Consider the following 20,748-nt stretch of genomic DNA (forward strand, 5'->3'; position numbering starts at 1 on the left):
CCCGGGACATTAAGTGTTTACTCTTTGATCATGGTTCAAGATGGTAGATTTTCTAAGTATTGTCTACATTTGTATCGATTTGAAAATTTTAACTCCCTCGCAATAAAGTAGCTGTACCATAACAGAAAGAACTAGAGTGATCCCCAGCCACTGTAGCATCCCTAGCCAGGGAGCAACTGTTCCATGCCCTGCCAGGGAGCAATCCGCTTCAAACCTCTCTTGACTCACCCGCTGCTCCCCTCAGCAGTGTATTTCAGTCACTCTGCCTGTTCTGTTTCCCACTCTGCCTCTGGTGAATTCTCTTGTCCCCACACCTCTGGCCTATACACCAGTTCTTATATGAATAAATAAAACAAATTGAAAAAAAAAAAAAGAACCAGAGTGACACATTTGGAATTATGTCTGAGATTTGTGGGATCTTTGAGTATCACTTTTGGAACCTTTTGAGTAAACTTTTGGAACCTCAGTTACTGATGTTACTGAAAAATGAGGACACTGTTATCTACCTCATAATCATTTGGGGGATTAGGAGGGAAAATGGGTATGGCAGTATCTTATAAACGATAATTCACAAAAGACACAAAAGACGGCAGAGGTGGTGAGTGTTTCTTCAAAGACATGATTGCTGATGAGCAATCATCAGTTTCCTTTGTTTAGAAATGACCAGCTGGCCTGGAGGCCACTTCACAACCTGGCTTTGCCTGGAGGCTATTCCAAAAGGAACACTGAAATACACTGCTTTCTAGACCACTCCATAGCCAAACAATTTATATTCTTTTTCATCAAATTAACAATATTTCAAGGTAGTTGGTCACCTACTAACCTTGATGATGCCGATTTACTATTATGGATGAAAATCTCAAATGTCTCTTGCTCTTTAGCATTAAATATTGAGTGGAAGTAGAGCTTTTATTGACAACTTTATTACTTTATTTTATTACCCCACGTTTTTATGTGACAGTAAAGCTGCTAAACACACATTAAATAAGTGCTGAGGTAACTTGATAATGACTTTTCACAGATTATTTTCTCAAAGAGGTTAGTGGAAAAGAAGGGAAAATGTGTGCAAAGGACACTGTAACCTGAACTAGAAGAAACTAGCAGCAGTTCATTAAATATCCAAACGTTTCCCAGCCCCTACTGTGTGTAACATGGCACACAGAGATACAAAGAAATCAGTCTATGTTTGGTCTTCTTATATACAAATGGTGGAGCCTGAAATGGAAACCATGTTTATAATATATGAGACAAATGTAAGAAAGATATGGCCAGAGCATGATGGCAGCAGAGGGTGCAGACCTTCACTTTGTGTGAACAAAACAAGCCCTCACTGTCCTTTATACAAAGGATGTTTTCAGTGTTTGAGAAACAGAGGAGGAAGCACATTTTCGAGACAGGAAGCAGCACATGAAAAGGCAAGGAGGTAGAAGAGAGAATGCTGGAATAATGTGCTTAGAGAAGTGTTAAAGGTCCAACGTGAATGAAACATAAGCTGTGGGGAAGATTCAGGTTCAGGCCTCACAGACCTTGCTGACGGTCCCAACTCTTGCAATTCTCAGAGAACTATCAATATACTCAGTACTTGTTTATACTTAAGCTGGCCCTCTCTATCCTTGTGTTCCAAATGCATAGATTCAACCAACAAAATTTATTTGTTCTTTGTCATTACTCCCTAACTAATAGAGACTAACAGTTATTTATATAACTTTATACTTTATTAGGTATTACAGGTAATCCGGAGATGATTTAAAGCATACAGGAGGATGTGCAGATGTTACAAGCAAACACTACCCCGTATTATATAAGGCTCTGAGCACTTCCTGATTTGGGTATCTGCAGGGGCCCTGGAGCCAATTCCCTGAGGAGCACAGGGTCCTCAGACATGACTGTCATGACTTTCAGAGGCCTCCAGCTGGTCACCACAACATGGGGGGGGGGTGGGTATTAGAATGACAGCCGCACATTTTAACTGATGTAATTGGCTCTTCTGAGGAAAAGAAAACATTATTCACTGTTTGCAATGACATGAATTCATTCACTAAATATGTGTTGAGAAGCCACACTGAGCAGGGATATATGCACATCCATGAACAAAACATACTACTTCTGAAGACTTGAGGATTCTGGGGAGCAGAGAAGTGAAAACCTTAAAAATAAACTATGAGGGAAACACTTTTTCCACCCCTGACTTGGCTTAGGGATGACCTCCCTGAGGAAGGGAGTTTAAGCACAGATCTGGAGAGGAGACACACAGGGCAAAAGGAGGGGGTTGCTATGGCAGGAGTTTACTGCCTTCATCATGTTCCCCAGGCAGGCAGGAGCAGCTTGAGTTGGGGAAAGGGAAGAAATACAAAAAACCTGACCATGGGAGAGGCAAGTAGCCCTGGGCCAATGGGGAGCGAGGTCAGAGCCACAAAGGAGGACTAAGCCAGTCATTCATTCTTTTCCTTGAAAGCACTGATGGCCCAAGCATTGCAAACCAGACCAAAAAAGCCCTGCCCTCCAGGAGCTTCTACTTTAGAGGAGGGAGAGAGATCAACACACAAAATCAACATGTAGCGAGCCAGGTGGTGAGAACAGAGATGAGAAAATACGCAGGGAAGGGCTGGAGCAATTGCATGTTAAGGAATCTGTATTTTATTGTTTTTTTTTTCCTCTTTTTATTTTTGTTTAGACATGGTATGATTAAATCTGCATTTAAAAAAAAATATCTCTGACTACAAGATAGAGAAACCAGAGGGGGCAAAAGGAGTTTGCTGTGAAGAGTCAAAAGGGCACACAGCGAGCCTGGGTATGTGGCTAAGGCCATGTAGGGCTCTTTCCCAACAAGGCAACATTTAGGAACAAGAAGGGGTAGGATTTAGTAATTCATTCAGTGTAGAGGGTGACATGAAGGTTAAGTCACAGGTTTCTTACTGGAAAGGAGGAACAGTTTGGGGAATTATATTAAGCTAAGGGTCACTGGCAGAAAAAAAAAAATATTTATCTGGGCAAAGGGGAGAAGGGAGACTGGAGGAAGATGCTCAGGTGCATTTTAGGGATGAGAAGCTGGGGATACTCAGGTGGTCCAACTAGACGTGTCCAGTGGCCAGCATGCCTGGGGGCAGCAGCACGTCCAATGGACAACACTCTGGGCTGTAATAGGAAAGCTGCGAGTGTGGGTAAGCACACTCCCAGGGTGTGGGTGAGCAGGCCCTTGCTTTGTAGGCCTTCTCCATCAAGAAAGGAAATGGAAAAAGCAAAGCTGCTTCAAATGAAATGTCATTGCTGCCTATCCCACACCCTCCTAAAATGTCATCATAGATTCTTCCAGGTTCTGTCAGCAGACAGCATGGTGACAAAGAGACACTACCAGGCTTCCCCGGTGGCGCAGCGGTTGAGCGCTGAGCTGCGAAGCTGTTCACAGCCTCTGCAGCGCCGGTTCGATCCCCGACCACCAGCGAGAGTCCCACACGGCATGCAGACCTCTCCTGCCGCCCACTGCTCCCCTCAGCAGTGTGCTTCAGTCCTTCTGCCTGTTCTGCTCCCTGCTCTGGCTCTAGTGAATTCTCTTACCCTCCCACGCTTCTGATTGTACCCAGTGCTTGTATAAATAAATAAATCTTTAAAAAAAAAAAGCAAAAACAAAGAGACACTACCTACCACACTAAAATGCTGGTGATTGTGGCTTCCCCATTCTCATTTTTCACTTTATATTTCATTTCTGCTATTAATTATTCAAAGGTGATATCATTTTCCTATTTTCTGTTGGACTAATAAATACATCTAACCATTTATCTTGAATGAAACACTATAGATTCATAATCTATCTAAAAGAGGAACTTAGGTTTGTCTTTCCAAATTTATTATTAAACTTTTTCCAAAGGTTCCCATTTGATGGAATTTTTGCTTCCCAAATCTCCAATAATTTTATATGCAAAGTATCTTATAACAAAAATTTCTTTAAAAGTTATTCCTACAAACTCTCCTGGATTCCATCCTAGAATTCTTTTTTGTGATTTTTATAGACAGAGTTAGACAAAGGTGGCCAGAAAATCAATTAGAGTGGAGGGTCAATAGTTTCCCCTGTTGGGTGGATACAGATCATCTTGAGAGACTATCTCTTTGCTCTCGCCTTTGTTTTCAGACACTGTCTAACTGTGAGAGCTTCAATAACCACAATGAAATTATAGACCCAGGTAACAGAGCAGTCACCCAGGTAACATCCAGTTTTCTTTGCCATGGCCTATGGCTCAGAAAAAACACACGTGTAGAGCCTACAACCATAATCTGTCAGCTTCCAAGGGGAAGCAGGATGTTTCAAAAGTCACTCTAGGCAATTTTGAGCGTGAAAAGATGTATCCTGTTTTCAAAAAAGTGATGAAATGGTATTGGGATTTATATGAATGAGAAGCAGAACAGGCAGATTTACTGAAATACACTGCTAAGGGCAAGACAGGAGAGGTCTGCTGTACCAAATGTGGGTTAGCTCCCTGGCCAGGGACTGAACTCAGGCTGCAGTGGCCATAGCACTGAGACTTAACCCCTAGGCCACCAGGGAGGCCGTGAGTTCCACTTTACCATTTAAAATAAATTGACATAAAGAATTATAGAATTATAGCAACAAGCAAATACACTAATCAAGAATAACAGAAGTCAACTAATTTTGTAGTTCTTAGTGAAGTTAATAGCTGGCAGATAATTTTCTGTTATTTTTCCAAGTATCTCTTAGGGCTGAATAACCCGGTCATATTATAAATCTGTATGTCAAGTACTATTAAATAACCCCTTAATTTAGGTCAATTTTATGTAGGATTTCTTATTGTTCAACCTTATTGTCCATAAGCCAACTCTAAACCAGGGCTGTAGGCTTTATTCAGAATGAGTAAAATGAATGAAAGAGACAAATGGAATGAGACAAAATGCAAAGTGCAAACAGACTTGCTGTGCCCTTGTGCAAACAGACCAGCATCAGAGTTGTACACAGACTTTCCTTTTTTTTTTTTTTTTTAAGATTTATTTATTTATTTATACAGGCACTGAGTACAGTCAGAAGCAAGGAAGGGTGAGAGAATTCACCAGAGCCAGAGTGGGGAACAGAACAGGCAGACTGATAAAATACACTGCTGAGGGGGAGCAGTGGGCATGGCAGGAGAGGTCTGCGCGCCATGTGGGACCCTCGCTAGTGGCCGGGGATTGAACCGGCGTTGCAGAGGCTGCGGGCAGCTTTGCAGCCCAGTGATCAACCACTGCGCCACCAGGGGAGGCCCTACACAGACTTTCTATGCATTTGTGCAAATAGTATAGCTGTGCACTTGTGCAAACAGACAACCAAGTTCATGTGCAAATAAACTAGGTGTGCACTTGCAAAGACAGCTATGCACTTGCAAGCACACTAGCTGTGCTCTTGTGTGACTCCCTTCAGTTATCCAGGTCTTAATTTTCCAGTAAGCATCACATGAAGTTATACCTTAAGTAAGAAAAAAATACATTCCTCCTAAGTATATTCTGTGAACTGTGAAGGGTCTGAGATCTTACCCCGCTTTTAAGTTAACAACTTAGCCTGCTCCAGTTTCATGATGTTGGCAGAAGATGTGAACCAGAGACAAAAAAATGCATTACTGCGAGTTTCATATTCCTGTCCATTCTGCCAGCCTCCAAATCTGCTAGAGGCAGCATAGAGGAGCACAGGATATGCAGCACGTGTAGCAGGCTTGTGTTTCACCTAAAGAATCCTGAGCTAGGGGATCCAAATATTTTATTATGGGTGTAAGCAAACAAACCTGTCGCCTTTGCTCCAGAGAGAGCTATTTTCTTCACCACATACTGCATTAACACAGCTTCTCCTCTGCTCCAGTGTGAGACACTACTTTATTTTCCAAGGGTGTTTTCTATACAAATAACCTTGAAAAGATGGATTAGGACAAAGGCCATCAGTGCCTCTGCTGGCAAAATGAGTAAAAGTTTAAGAGGCCAGTGGAGACTTGCATCCAACATCCTCTAAACAATACATGCATTATACATTTCTCTCATTATAACTAGACTCAAGGCTAGATCCATACTGGGTACGAAGAATGGATTACCAATTAATCCCTGTTGTCAATTTTTCTAGCATTTCTACTGAAATATCTGTTTTTCTTTATTTCAGTGAAAAGCAAGATTCTTTGCATATTTCAATTTGGATTCATAGATAGTACTTAACAACCTTGAATACTCAAGATCAGCAATAAACATTACCCAATTTCTCAATATTTTGCTGTAAACACTGCATTCAATGCACATCAACTTGTATAACAGGCATTGTCAGTTAAGCAACCATTCTCCCTCTCATCTTCCACAGTAGTCCCCCAAATCCCTGATTTGCAGAGGTATTTAGTTCTCTGCACCTTGTGGCTCAGGGACAGCTAGTTCATTCCATCCCCAGCCTCGCAGCCCAGTGCTCAAGGGCTGCGCCACCAGGGGCGGCCCTCTTTTGTTGTTTTTTTAAGAGCAATTTTAGGTTCACTGCAAAACTGAACAGAAAGTACAGAAGTAGCCATACATATGCATGACATCCTCTATTATCAACATACCCCCTCTGGGCAGTGCATTTGCTACATCAGATTAACCTACATTGACACATCATTATCACCCTGTCCATAGGTTACATGAGGGTTCACTTGTGGTGTTGCTCACTGTGGATTTGGACAAATATCTAATAGCAGGGATTCATCACTTACAGTATCACAGAGTATACTTTCACTGCCCTAAAAATCCTGTTTTCTCCCTGCTCATCCCTTCCTCTCCCTTCTAACTCCTGGCAAACACTGGTCACTGGTCTTTTTATGGTTCCTGTAGTTTTGCCTTTTTTCTAAAATGTCATATTGTTGGTGTCATATTAGTATTTAGCCTTTTCAGACTGGCTCTTTCACTCAGTAGCATGCATTTAAATTTCCTCCATGTTTTTCATAGCTTGACAGCTCATTTTCTTTTAGTGCTAAATATATTCCATCGTCTGGATACCCCATGGTTTACCTGTCTCTTAGCCTACTGAGGGACATCTTGGTTGATTCCAAATTTTGGCAAAAATAATAAAAAATGCTATAAAAATCTTGTGTAGTTTTTCCTGCAGACATAAGTTTTCAAATACTCTGGGTAAATACTAAGAAGCACTATGGCTGGCTCATGTTGTTAAAGAGCATGTTTAGTTAAGAAACAACCAAGACTTCTCCCAAGGTGTTTGAGCCATTTGACATTCCAACCAGCAGTGAATGAGAGTCCCTGCTGCTCTGTGTCCTGACTAGCAAGTGTGGCTGTCAGCATTCTGGATTTTGCTCATTCTAACAGTGTGTAGAGTAAGGGTGCATCTTAGATGCCAGTAGTTCTCAGCATCACTTGACATTGCTAGAAATACACATTTCTTAGGTCAACTTCAAATCTGTGGAATCATAAACTTTGGGACAGAACCCAGGAATCTATTTTATTATTTTTTTTATTTTTTAAAGATCTATTTATTTATTTATACAAGCACTGGGTACAGTCAGAAGCGTGGGAGGGTGAGAGAATTCACCAGAGCCAGAGCAGGGAGCAGAGCAGGCAGAAGGACCAAAGTACACTGCTGAGGGGAGGTCTGCACGCCATGCGGGACCCTCCTCCGGTGGCCAGGGAGCAGCCGGGGATCGAACCCACGCTGCAGAGGCTGCGGGCAGCTTCGCAACCCAGCACTCAACCGCTGTGCCACCGGGAAGGCCCAGGAATCTATTTTAAAGAAGGCCTTCAGGTAATTTTCATGTACATTAATTTCATTAAATTACATTAAAGTTTGAGAATGGGGTAGAAAAATCAACCAGTTCATAAAAATTTCCTGGTTAGTATCACTGGTCCTTAACTGCTTTAACAGATTGAAAGAAAAGAATTATATTCTAAGTTTGGGGAAATATGTTTTTCACTCCTTTCCCAGGTTTGAGCAAAGCATGTTTTACTACTTACAAACATGAAAAGGTTATATGCAAATTAATAAAAAATAAACCAATAATTTACAGTTATCATCTGGGTGATATTGATAGTCTTTGTTAAAGTAAAATGACTTTCTCTTTTAAAAACAAACAAAAAAAAAAAACAAAAAAAGGTTATATGAAAAGGACCAGCTTAGGGTTGAAGTCAATGCAATGGACATTTGGAAAGAACTTATGTCCCTGGTAATATTACTGATTCACTAAGTCACCAAACTGTAAAGTGTGACTTATCTACGAACTTCTTCTTACTACAAGTTAATACATGTCCTTATGGGTTGGTCTGTGTAAGATGGTTTTATATTAATTGCAACCAAAATATACTGATTTAACACTTCATTTGTAAAGTTCCTCTCTGCTTAATGCTTATGTTTATGTTTAGAATCTCCCTACAACTTATCTGGGAATTACTACAAGCTTTTGCATCATGTAAATGTGAATACTGCAACCCAATAGAGACCACTGTGATCTACATTGCAAACCAATGGAGAACTTTATAAATTAGAAATCTATGTTGCTGAGGGCAAGCTACTCATTTGTGTTGCTGGCCAGGGAACAACCCACATGGCTCAGCAGACCTCTCATATCTTGCCCCACTGCTTCCCTTAACAGTATATTTCAGTGGATCCAACTGTTCTGCTCCCGGCTCTGTCTCTGGTGAAACTTCTCAGCCTTCTGTCCCCTGAAACTCTGGTCTACAACCCAGTTCTATGCAAAAATAAACAAACATTTTTAAAAAACAAAGGGGGCAGGCCTCCCTGGTGGCTCAGGCGGTTGAGTGCTGCACTGTGAAGCTGTTCGCAGCCTCTGCAGCGCCGGTTTGATCCCGGTCAGCCGGCGAGGGTCCCACATGGTGTGGCAGACCTCTCCTGTCTCGCCTGCTGCTCCCCTCAGCAGTGTATTACAGTTAGTCTGCCTGTTCTGTTTCCCGCTCTGTCTCCAGTGAATCTTCTCACCCTCCCACGCATCTGGCCTGTACCCCAGTTCTCGTATAAAGAAATAAATCTTTTAAAAAATAATAAAAAAATAAAAAAATAAAAAATAAAGGGGGGTGACTGAATAATTAGGTATCCACATTCCAGAATAACAGCTACTACTCAATCAATATACAGTGCACTAGACTCTAGCACCTAGTGGGATGTTCACAGAACACTGACAAATTATTGTGAAATTAAGTTGCAGAATAACATGTACAGTATAATCTCATTTTTACAGACTTATTTAAAGAATATATCTAGGATATATACTGATATTTTTTATCTAGATGAGCACAGAGAGACGTGTAAGATAAACACCAAAGTACAATCCCTGACAAAGGACTGAAAGAAAGATGTAATGTATGAAATTCTCATCATATACTTTTGTATTTTTTTGCTTTTTTATATGGCATCTATGACTTTAATAATTAAAACAGGTGATCAACAAGATATAAACATTAATAATTAAAATGTTATTTATGATGAATTCATGATCTAACTTAAGAGCAATTAATCTAGTTAAAGAAGAGTGAAATAGCTATCTATTTAACAGGAATATATTTTAACCTCTGTATTGAATACATTATCTATGGATAATTTATTCTGGAAAAGATTTTCAATGCCAAACTATAAATATGTGTCTACAGTCACTGATCTAACTATATTAAAGGAATATTATTATTTGGTCAATAGAAATATTTCACGTGAATAATTACATTACCACGATTACTCATTCCACAGGGGTAATAACATGGAAAATTTTGATAAAAAACAGTTCTATTATCTTTTTTCAAATAATAGGTATAACCATACTTCCTAATAAAATTTTTGTATTTGTAGTTTTAATTTAATTTATATGCATAATTCATTTTTAAAGCTTTCTGTTCACTTGCAATTTATTCTAATAGGTAATGCAATTACCAGTTCTTTATATTCTTAAAATTAATTTACTTTATTATAATGTATAATTTTATAAATATCACACAAACAAAGGAACACAGTTAACCTTCATAAATTAAAATTTTGAGAAACCATAACATTTTCTTGATCTGTTGCTATTATTCTCATATATTGTACTCCTATTAATTTGGTTTTTAACAACAGGAGCGGCATTATCTTTATATATGAAGTAGGTAAGTTCTAATTGGAAGCCAAATGCTACTAAAGTTGTTCCAATGAGTTATCTGTCCGCATTAATGGGGAGAAATAAGCTGCGAGCTGGTTTGTTAAGAAGAGAATGACCCTGAGCTTGCTAAGAAGAATGGATAGAAGCACATAGGACATGTAAGGCTGAAGATAAAAGCCTTACCAAATTACTTAAGTTGGGTTTTGATATGCTGTGTTTGAGGTTGCAGGCACAAACATATGACATACTTGTAGGCTGAGAATGACGGAAGAATCCTAAAATGTTCAAAAGGCAAAGGCCATCCTGAGGCTGGTTCTTTCTGCTTTTGGATCAGGGGCACAAAATATAGGTAACTCTGAAGTAAATGAGTAAAGGGGAAAATGTCCCCTTGGGACACCCTCAGACCCATACTTAGGCTTTCTTGCTGCTCTAATGAGACTACAGATGTCAAGCTCTGTATGTTCTGGACAAACTTTCAGTTTTTAGGGTCTGGGGCAGTACGCCTCAAAGGGTTAAAGTATCAAAACCACTCATCAACTCATTAATAATTGCAATATACCCACTACCACAGAATAACAATGAACAAAGCATTCAGTTACTTTTTGCCACCCTTCAGGGACTATGTGGGGGCAGTGACAACACTGGAGTTAAAATGTAACATTCTCCCAGTTTCCAGTAAACATGCAATCATTTCTTGTCATTATCTTGAGGACATGTATTTTTGTTTTACTTAAATAAAAACACACTGTAATTTGATATTCTCCCTCTCTCTCTCTCTCTCTCTGTGTGTGTGTGTGTGTTAAAATAAAACCCAAACTACTCAGGTTAAAAGTACTTTTGGACGCTGTGTCCAGTTGCAACAAATTCATTAATTTTGTAAACCCATCAAAACTTGCTCAAAAGCCTACTTTGAATTCAGGGAGCACCAGGTGATCTAAGTATTCTGCTAACTATTTTCATGCATTAGCACATTTAATTCTCTCAGTAGTTCTATGAAGAAAGTGATGGTACTGACAGAAAATCAAACAGAACTTTAAGAAACTGAGGTTTAGGATTCTTTTTAAAAAATTTATTTTTATTGAAGTCCAATTGTTTTACATTCTTGCTAGTGTTTTCACAGTATAGGATTTCCCCCCTCGGGTGTAGTCACCATAGCTCTCCTACCACCAAATTATCCATAGACCTTATCCAGGTCTATTGTGTTCTCTCCCCCACCCCCATTTTCATCCCTTCCCAACACTTAGAAGTTTCAGATCTCTGCTCAGCTTTCAAGGATTGGTTTTAATGTTTGTTGCTGTTTGACCCTTTGGTTTTTCTATATTCTACATACAAGTGACACCATCTGGTATTTATCTTTCTCCTTCTGGCTTAATTTCCTTAGCATAATCCCTTCCAGCTCCATCCATGTTGATGTAAATGGCATGGGTTTATCTATTTTTATCGCTGAGTTGTATTCCATTGTGTGAATATACCACATCTTCTTGATCCAATCATCTGCTTAGGGCACTTAGGTTGTGACCATTTATTGGCTATTGTAAACAGTGCTGCAATAAACATAGTAGCGCAGGTTTCCTTTTGAATTTTTGATTTTATGTTATTTGGGTAGATGTCTCGGAGTGGAAATGCTAGGCCATATGGCAGATCCATTTTTTGAGGAACCTCCACACAGCTTTCCACTGAGGCTGAACCAGTGTACATTCCATTCTTATCAATAGAGTTATTGGGCTCCTTTTCCCCACACCTTCACTAGCACTTGTTTTTACTCTTTTTGGTATGGTTTAGGATTCTTAACTGAAGAAACAGGTTTAGAATTGTTACTTAGGTTAAGACTTGTTTAGAAACTTATGTCAAGAAACTTAGGTTTAAGTATTTTGTAGAAGTATAAGTGAGCTATTTGTGTCAGAACCTGCACTCACCCCAAATCAATCAATCTTACATTGAAAGAAGTTAAGAATATTTTTTACTGTCTCCTGTGAATTATGTCCAAATAGTCACAAGGATAGTGGGAAAATGAGACACCTCTATGATAATATAGTATGGTCAATTATGCCTCAAGTACTATCAAAAAACATAAGTGTGCAATACATAGTGATTATTCAGGGAGCCCAGTCCATTTTAAGTATTTGTATAGTGATCATAAAATACAACTTTGTTACAGCATAAATTTGATAAGGATTTAAAGCATTTTTTTAATGAAAAATAATCTCATTATGAATATATTTTTTGTTAAATATTTAAGAGATCTGGGGAAAATACCGATGACCCAGGGCCTCTTTAGGAAACATCCATGGAAGGGCTTCCCCGATGGTGCAGCGGTTGAGTGCTGGGTTGTGAAGCTGCTCACAGCCTCTGCAGCAGCCTCTGCAGCGCCGGTTCGATCCCCGGCCACTGGCAAGGGTCCCACATGGGCGTGCAGACCTCTCCTGCAGCCTGCTGCTCCCCTCAGCAGTGTATTTCGTCGGTCTCCCTGTTCTGCTCTCCTCTCTGGCTCTGGTGAATTCTCTCACCCTCCAGTGCTTCTGACTGTACCCAGCGCTTGTATAAATAAATAAAATAAATCTTTAAAAAAAAAGTGTTAAAAAAAATAAACATCCATGGAAGGTTTTGCGGATGTCTTCTTTTTTTTCTAGAAGGTACTTTTGTAGGAAGTAGAGGCATCCCCCAGTATTTCATTGGTCTGAGGATCACTCTACGTAGTGTTGTTGGTGCTCAATTAGGGTCTAATGCTAATAAGGATGACATTCCCTCTGAGAGAATGTATGTACCTCCCCCCTGACCCACACACACAGGGAATGAGAGAATCAATGCACTGTATCAAGGGATTTAGTCAAGCCCCTAATTGACAGATGTACACAATGCGGCTGGAACAGCCTAGTGATTATTTTCAGTGTTAAATGGCTCATCTGAGACATGGCTGGGCTAGGCCACAGGCCACTGCCTGACAGTCCCCAGCTCTTTTAATTTCCTTTAACTCCTCTGCTTATATAAAGCTACGCAGGAAGTTGCCAATAAAGACTTCAAAAAGACACCTAAAAGAAGTACTGCTTGTGTGCTTATTCTTCAGAGACAAGGGGGTGCTTGAAACCTTCCAGCAACTGTCACATCACTTTAAGAGGTACTGGATGACTCCAGAAGTTACAATCTCTATTTTTCTGGTGTTTTTTAGAGGAGTTTCCAAACCTCTCATACAGAATTGCTGAAGTAGTTCTACCTGTTCACACAATGCCATGGCCTTTGAGTTCAGACACCAGGAAAGTGCTGAATCAATGTTTGAAGGCAGAAAGATTTGAGGTTTAAGTGTTACAAGGCTTCTGGGCCATGAAGACTTGTAAGAAAAGAACTGAACATATTGTAATAATAATAATGTTGCACTGCTACCATGTTCCTGCTCTGTACATAAATGCAATGTTATCAATAAAGTATATTTACATCTGCAGTTGATGGGGAAGATACTTAATATGCCTTTTTAATGTTTGTAACTTAAAAAGGTTCTTAATGGTTCAATTTGTTCGACTGCATTAAAAACATGTTGCCTTTTGGCAGAGACATTTTAGATTTAGAATTAGAACACTTCAATTTTTCTCCTTGGTAAATAAACTTAAATTAAAAATAAATTATGTTGCATTCAATGAGGTCTTTGGCTTATGTACACTCTGAATAACAGCCATTGCTAGATCTTAGATGTACTCCTGCCTGGTACCCTCCCACCTTGTTCCCCAGTGCCCCCTGGGTCAGCCCTCTAAAGCCAAATACACATTGTAATGCTGATGACATATTTACTGAAACTTTTATACAAAAAGATGAATCTGATTGATCTTGATTTAGGAAGAAAACAAATCAGGCTCTGTCAGGGTTTAATTTCAGATCTGCTCAAATTCAACCTGAATTATTGTTACTCCCCACAACAGTAACTCAGAATAATAAATAAATAGATACAAAGAGACTGGCTTTCAGTGCAATGCAGACATTACACAATTTGGGCTTCATCTAAAGTTCCTTTGGCAAGAAACCTAGAACTATTAATTCAGTTGTATTTAAAATTAGTCACTCCAGTGCTGCATTTTGCGAACATGAGGAATTACTATTTCAAAGCCAATATTAACCTAAATCTCATCACTTTTAGATGGGACCTGACACAACAGACAGAGCATGCCATTACATAAAGCACAGTAGGAGACATTCTTAGGACACATGATACCAGACAGCAGAGAACTTTAAATCTGAGTTTAGAAGAACATCCGATAGGTAGGTATGCTGGGTCTCTGCGGAGACAAACTGCTGATCCTTGCTCAAGTATGCACGAGTTCATCAATCGGAAAATGCAAACACCATAGTGGGCTGGGCACAAATTCAGTCACAGAAAAGGAAAGTGACTTGAAGTAGATGAAAATTATGTTTCACATCTTGTGTCTCTGAAAGTACTACAGAAAAGATAGCTGTAACTGCATGTTAGAGAAGCAACTGAGTAGACCAGAAATAATTTCAATACAATAAATATTCAAAGTGTTTTATAATAGTTATATAAAAGATTCTAAGTAGGTATATATAAGAAAAATAAATACTGCTTGCAAATAGGTATAAAAATGTACCTTACTGGGCCTCCACAGTGGCGCAGCAGTTGAGCGATGGGTTGCGAAGCTGCCCACAGCCTCTGCAGCGCAGGTTCGATCCCCAGCTGCTGGGCGAGGGTCCCACATGGCGCAGACCTCTCCTGCCACCTGCTGCTACCCTCAGCAGTGTACTTCTTTGGTCTGCTTGTTCTGCTCCCCGCTCTGGCTCTGGTGAATTCTCTCACCTTCCCGCACTTCTGACTGTACCCAGTGCTTGTATAAATAAATAAACAAATCTTAAAAAAAAAAAGTACCTTACTGGGGCCTCCCTGTGACACAGGGGTTAAAGACACAACACTAACAATCTATCACAAGCTACTGCAACATGAGTTTGATCTCTGGCCAGGGAGCTAACCTACATGGCACATCAGACCTCTCCTGTCTTGCCTGCTGCTCCCCTCAGCAGTGTATTTTAGTCAATCCTCCTGTTCTACTCCCCACTTTTGTCTCTGGTGAATCCTCTCACCCCCCATATCTCTGGCCTACACCTCTGTTCTTGTATGCAATAAATAAATAAATCTTTAAAAAATGTACCTTACTAGTATAAAAGAATGGTACATTATAAAAACAAAAATAACTTTGATTTCACATATATTCTTCATTTTTGACAAACAGAAGGCTGGCTACAGAAGGGTTTGCTACACCTTACTATACTTATACACAGCACTTCTGGGGAGCTTGCTTGTTCTTTGACTCCCCAGAAACTCAGCATACTACTTGCATTAGCATCCAAGATTTCCATAAGTCATTAATTACTATGAAGCATTTTTAGATTTGACAATTATTAATTTAATCAAAACCAGAGTCATTGCTTAAAGTCTCAAAATAGGTTACTAAGAATCACATAAACTAAACATACAGAGCAAAATTTTCATAGTAATTAAAAAAGGTGTATTCACATATGTTATAATATGGATGGATCTTAAGAATATAATGCTAAATGAAATAAGCCAGCACAAAAGCCAAATATTACATGATTCTAATTCTATGTGGTTCTTAGAGCAGTTAAATTCATAGAAACAGAATGTAGAATGGTGGCTGCCAAGGCCTGGGGAGAGAAGAGGCTGAGGAGTTACCTTTTAATGCACTTCTAATTTTGCAAGATGAAAAAGATACGGAGATTGGTTGCATCCATTTAAATGTACACTGAATTGTACATTCAGAAATGTTGAAAATGGTAAATTTTGTGTTACCTGTATTTTACCACAATGAAAACAAAAATCCTTTCGTGTGTGCATGTTTACATAAAAGTTTCAAATGCAAAATAATAACTTTACAAGGCATCATGATAGTTTACTTCAACTTTTCCTCAATGTGATTTTATAATTTACATTATAGAGAATATTAACCTCCCAGACTGTTGAGAAACAATCTTAGAATTCAGAATATTTTTTTTTCTGTAACAATTTTTAAATTGGTTTTCAACACTGTATATGATTTAGTGGAATTAAAACAAAAACCTGCCTGTCCATTCTCTTTCTCTATTTTTTGTCATGAACTCATCATATTAGATATGCATGCAAATCTGTATATTGTCATATACATTTCCTCCCTCTGAAGCCCCCAATCTATCAGCTCTGCAGGTAGAATCTTATTTTGTTACTCTGCCCTCAAGGATTTGAAAGTGCTTTGCATATAAGATTACTCATTATCTTGTGAATAATTTTTTTAAGGTGCAATAATGCTTTCCCAAGAATTTAGTTGTATTAACTTCAAAGAACACAGTTCATTCAGCCCAGCCTTTCCTTTTCTTCACTCTCACCAAACTTAATTGTTCAGTCATTAGTTTATCATCATTTTCCTTTAACTCCTGAGGCCAGTTATTAGCAAGTCACTTAACCACAGTTAAACAATAACTAGGATACATAAAAGCAATACCCCAAAATAAAACACATAAAAAGTCCACTGTGGAAATTAATCTAACAGCATCACCCATTTCTCTTTTTCAAGTAGCTACAACTTAATGGTTTGTGATAACAGGCTGCTCATAATTATAAAAATATAAGATATAATAGAAAACACAAACTAAATTGCATTTTGCTTAACTGGATACTAATTTCAAGTCTCTGAGGTTACCCAACTGTAGCTGAGTTGGAAAATAACTGTATATGTGTATAAATCTTGAAACTAACTCTTGGCTATAATCATTTATCAAAAAATACCCACAATAGGCAGAACTTTTTATCATTTATAAAACACTTTTATTAATACTATCTGTCCTGATCTTCAAAAACAACTTTATTATAATCAGAGCAGGTGTCACTGCCCCTATTGAGAGATGGGACAGAGCATTAGAGAAGCTAAATGATTTGATGAAGGCCACACATGAGAGTCTGTGCATGTATTTGAACATAATTTTCAGAAGCATAATAAGCAAGAGCTTTGAAAATGTGCTACAGTACAACTCTTGAAAGAAATCTGACCAGATAATGAGATTGTATCTATAAGCCACACACTGAAAATAAATTCCATTGCACAGAGACAGGCAATAAATAGTGATACTGCCATTTTAATGCAAGAAGCAAAATAAAGTTTCATAGGTGTCACGGAAACATGATGGGATAGGTCTCACTGGTGCAGCACAGATATGAAAACAGAGAGTGTGTCCAAATGAAACAGATGCAATAGAAGAAATGAGACAATGTCTGTCATGAATGCAATGCTCAATTGCAGGGAATTCTATGAGACCATAAGATAAAATAGTGGTCCTCAGATGTTCAATTTACCAGAGAAATGATCTAGGGTAATGAAACCAAGTTAGCAACATCTAATAGTCTGGAAAGAAAATGGTAAAAGAGGCCAAAAAATTAGAGGCAGTTAATTTTTATTGATCACTTGCTCTATGTAAGCGTCTGTTCTAGGTACCTTATATGCATCAGTTCATTTAGACTCACAGTCACATTGCAAGGTACATGTTATTACCATCCATTTTATAGATAATGCAACAGAGGCTGGGGGAAGGTAAGCAGCTTTCCCACAATCACATCTCTAGCTCCAGGCAGAGTCAACTCAAATCTGGCAGTGTGGTCCAAGGGCTTGTGTGTCCAACACTCACTCTGGTTCTAGCACCTACTGGCATCATCATTTCATCAAGGGACATTTTGGAATACAAGTCAGGGAAGAAATCTCAGAATAAGAGTCTGGTCCTGCAAGCTTAATCTGGTTAGCATTATTAAAACCTCACAATTTTCCTTGCTTTTGCACAGATTTTTGCAAATGCCGTCACATGCCTCCACTGGCCTGCAGAGTAGGATTTGAAAGCACAATAAATAAGGCAACATAAATAAAATAAAAATGAAACTCAAAGACTTTCAGGTTAGATATATATGACAGATCATTTCATTAAAAAGAGACCAATATAGGAATTATAGAAACTACGTATTGAGGATCTTCAGGGCCAACTAGCCCAGTGCTCATCAGAACACAGAAATCACCTTCCTTCCTATTAGGTTCTCCTTGAATGACCATTGGGAAATTCATTATTCATGCATCAGCTGCTGTCAAATTTACATGGACACCCTGCTTCTCCCCATAACCACCCTCAGTTCTTCCCATCAGTTCTCACTGGTTGAGCAAGTTGCCAGGCCCTTTCCTCTCCTGGGTGCTATCCCAGTATCTTGAACATAATCTATATGTGTGTTCGTTCTTAAAATGCAGGATCCAGAATTAAATGAGATAATTAGAGGGAACTTAACTAGCACTGGTAGGGTAAGACTTCCTTCAACATGGGCATTTTGCTTTCTTAATGCAACCTAGGATTACACTAGTTGTTTTAAATATGTTTTGTGTGGGAGGGAAACAGTGAGGGAATAGCATTACAGAGTGATTACTATAATACAGATCACATGTGGATTCATATATATTTAAGCCAAATCCTCAAACTTTTTTCATATATGCTGTTGTTAAATTTTATCATTAGATCCCCAAACTAGTACTCTTGGCTTTTAAAACCATACAGAATGAATGCAAATTTATCTCTACTGCTTACCACAGTGGTAAATTTTTCCATTGTTCGAGCTGGGCCTAGGACATGTTCCATCTATTCTATAGAATGCTTACAGTCTCTCCCAGGAATGGGATCCACAACTTGTTCTTCATGAAGTTAGATACTCACAAACCACCTGAGGAACAACTTGGGCTTGCTATCAAATGGTTCAGCCTATACTTCACAGACCTGTCCTCTTACTGATAACTCAGCATAATTTCCACAATTTCACACTGTTCACCAATAGTGATCATCAATCTTACCTGCAGATTTTCTCAAAAGTCTCCTGTCAAGAAAGGATAAAACTAAAGAGTAAAGTATCTTATTGGACTTCAATTTCCTCACCAACAACAAGCCCCTTCCCCCTTATTTCCAGTATTCTCTCTCTCCTAACATAACTCATTTCCTCAGTTTGTTTTGCACTTTCAGCTACTTCCAAAATGTTCAATGCCAGTGCACGATGCACCAGGAATTGTGTCAACCGTGGATTCCAAACACTCTGAGGAAAAGAATGCTTTATCTTTAGGCTTCCCTGCCTAAGTGAAGTTTAATCTTTCAAGTCACAGTTGACATGCAAATACAAATTCAAAATTAGTTTTAATTTTTTAACAAGGGCTGCTAATCTATTATAAAGGCGCACTGCCTCTTGGAGAATTGTGTAGTTATATGTCATCAACAGCAAAAAAAGGGCTGAAAACAGCAATAGAGGCAGGCATTATATTCATGGGAAATATATACAGTAATTGTGCCAACAGCTGAAATGCACAGGCATAAAACAAGAGAAAACACAAAATATGTTAAAAAAAAAAGAACAAAACTAGAAATATTCGTGGGATTGCTAGTAACTAGAATGAAACAGATTGCATCCCCTCCCTAGTCTAGACAATGGAAGTCTACCCTTCTTTTGGAGAGAGAGGAAAATATATATTGTCACGCCCCAAATTAATCCTCAAAATAACACTCAACATTTCTCATAGAACATATTTAGAAGATGGCAGATCACGTGGATTTCCATTTCCCCATCTGCAATAGGGGATCACAGTGGCAGCCCTGGAGTCTTCACAAGGTAGTTATAAAGTAAGTAACAAATTTGAAAACAATGCCTATATTGTAAAATTATATATAGAATGTATACATAGCTATCATTTTCATTACAAAAAATAATGTAAGAAAATATTTCACAAAAATACATTTTATTCAACTAGAGAGAAAAGATGGCATGATTTAGAGAAGCAAAGAAGTGAAAGGACTATGAAACTCTTTCTTCTTAGAAACACTCATTAGGCCTAAGCGTCTCAGTAGTGCAGAGCAAGGTTCCTTTTTCAGAGACTACAGAGAGAACCACAAGCATGCACGTCTGGGCTCTGGGATATAAGCCAAAGCAGAAACATCGCTGCACTCAACAGATAGATCCTTAGGAGAAAAGGTTTCCTGCTCCCTTTATTAACAACACCTTTTAAAAATCCAGATTTTTCCATGAATTCTGAATTTGTAGAAATAGCATACTCCAAATTATGAATGAAAAATGAATCAGCCATGATCGTTAAAATTTAATCATTTCTTTACCAGAGTCAGTCTGTGCTCTCAGTACTTTCAAAACTTGAAAAAGAAATGCAACATACTGATAAGAATCTTCTTTAAAAATGCTAGCTGAAGATTCAGTTAACACCATAAAAATTTATGGAATCTCCTCACCTCAACCCACAATTTAATGCTGGACATCTTCATTTAAATCATGAAAGAAACCTTTAGTATCCCAATATATAACTTCTCTCTACTTCCTGATACTAGCCACACAGAAATAATATACCCTCTGATGGGACTTTTTTCAGGTTTTCATTTTTATACGTCTCTTCATTTCTCTCTCCATCAACCTGTTTTTATTTAAGTCACAGAACAGTTCAGCACAGTCAATTAGAACTTTATAATCTAAGAACTTAAATGCCGCATGTAGCCCACAAATCACTTCGCTAACTTTACAAATTGACCCCATGGCATTGGCAAGCAGCCCCTCCATTAAATATCTATGAATAAAAACACAGCTTTCAAGCTATCTCTAAGATGGTATCTATTGTTTCAA

General features: G+C 38.6%; 1 protein-coding gene across 5 annotated transcripts in view; it reads right to left on the reverse strand.

Annotated features, from left to right (window-relative positions):
* The window catches only part of PTPRM (protein tyrosine phosphatase receptor type M), a gene marked incomplete at its 3' end in the record, with an annotated part of 796,072 nt that overhangs the window by 394,437 nt on the left and 380,887 nt on the right, over positions 1 to 20,748 (reverse strand). The gene's annotated exons all lie outside the window — the stretch shown is intronic.

This window comes from Talpa europaea (assembly GCF_964194135.1).
Source record: "Talpa europaea genome assembly, chromosome: 13".
Classification (NCBI taxonomy): Eukaryota; Metazoa; Chordata; class Mammalia; order Eulipotyphla; family Talpidae; genus Talpa; species Talpa europaea.